Below are 1,857 nucleotides of genomic sequence, written 5' to 3'. Positions count from 1 at the left end.
GTTACTGCACCCATCGTCATTAACCCCATATACATTTAAAGAAACGCATGCCCTTTTATTTCCATTTTTGTGGGCACACATCAGTGGGCATCACACACTCCCGGCAAAAATAAAATGGCTCTGACATGAAAAAAAAAAAATACAATAAACAGATTCTCATTAAACCCAATCTCACTAGCTATGCTTTCTCAACCGCACACTATGCTCATAACTGGTGTGTGGTATGTATGGTGTTGCCATGGAACTTGAGTACACAAAAATGAATTTGAATACAGCGTACCAAGTGGTGGACTAGGTAAATATGAATACTGCATTGGGTGGGCAAAAACTGCATTCAGATTTGCATGTGACTGTACTGATGGCTCTCCCAATGAGTCATATGTGAGGAAATTTCTGGGCCTTCTATTGCGTGTTGACCTCCTGACCTCTGTCTGATCAAGTCCAGCAGGAGGGATCATAAATTGATTTTCAGGCTCTGGCCCGACGAATCGGTTTATCTCCTCCTCTTCCGCAGGTCTGGTCGAGACCGGTATGGTTTCATCCATGTTTTGTTCAGATGCATCATTTAGAGATTCCAATATGGCTTCAGGTGAATATTCAATCAATGTCTGATTTTCATCCCCCACCGTTTCAGGGTTCCTCCCAGAAGTTTGGGACAAAGTTGTCGTAGGTAAGGAAGGTTTCTCGTACAGACACCTTTGCTCGGCTCTCGGTTGTACTGGTGCCCTGAGCCAGTATCCTGAGGGAGAGTCATCATCTGAATCAGATGTTTCACCATTTCTCTCTTTAGTCTCTGTTCTTGTGTCATTTCTCTGTCTTGGTTTGTGGGTCTGTTTTCTGGCAGGAACCAACCTTGTTTGGTGCAGTGTCTCTTCCACAGGTAGGTCATTGACCAGCATAAGGAGGTTGCGATGCAACGTCCGGGTCTTCTTCTGGTCTCCTGATTCAGGACAGACAATATACACTGGGCTGTTGGCTAGCTGCCTTTTGACTAAGTAAACTGTTTTCTCCCAGTATGTCCGCAATTTGCCTGGTCCTCCACGTTCACTGAAGTTCCGGACCAAAACTCTGTCTCCTGGATGCAAAGTTACTCCTTTTGTCTTCTTGTCGTACGTCACTTTCCCCTTTGCACTAGCCTTTGAGCTACTTTTACTGGCAATCTGGTAAGCTTGTGACATCCGCTCTGCCCATTTCTCTGCGTATCCTGTAGGTGTTTCTGACTCTTTGTCTCCAGCCAAACCAAACAGCAAGTCAACTGGAAGATGTGGGTGACGGCCATAAAGAAGGAAAAAGGGTGAGTAGCCCGTTGACTCGTGCCGTGTACAATTGTATGCATGTACAACATGCGGAAGGTGATCCTTCCACCGCAGTTTTTCACTATCCGTCAAAGTCCGTAACATCTGAAGGATGGTGCGATTTAGCCTCTCAACTGGATTCCCTTGGGGATGATATGGTGTCGTTCGTGAGTGGCTCACCCCAGACAACAGCTGCAGAGTTTGGAATAACTTATTCTCAAATTCGCGACCTTGGTCGTGATGCAACTTTGATGGATATCCGAACCGAGGAATGAAGTCATTGAACATTAGCTCAGCAGCTGTCCTTCCACTTTTATTTTTTTGTGGGATATGCTTGAGCAAATCTTGTGAAATGATCAATCACTACTAATATATATTCAAACCCTCCCACGCTGGGTTCTAGGTGTAGATAATCAATACACACCAGCTCTAGAGGAAAACTGGAAGTGATACTACACATAGGTGCCCGGTCGTAGGTGACAGGTTTCTTGGATTTGATGCACAAACACTTTTGAGTGACATGTTCTTCTATTTCTCTAGCCATGAAGGGCCAGTAAAACCT

Source organism: Poecilia reticulata, linkage group LG20 (assembly GCF_000633615.1).
Source record: "Poecilia reticulata strain Guanapo linkage group LG20, Guppy_female_1.0+MT, whole genome shotgun sequence".
NCBI classification, from domain to species: domain Eukaryota; kingdom Metazoa; phylum Chordata; class Actinopteri; order Cyprinodontiformes; family Poeciliidae; genus Poecilia; species Poecilia reticulata.
Note: the sequence above shows the minus strand (reverse complement) of the source record.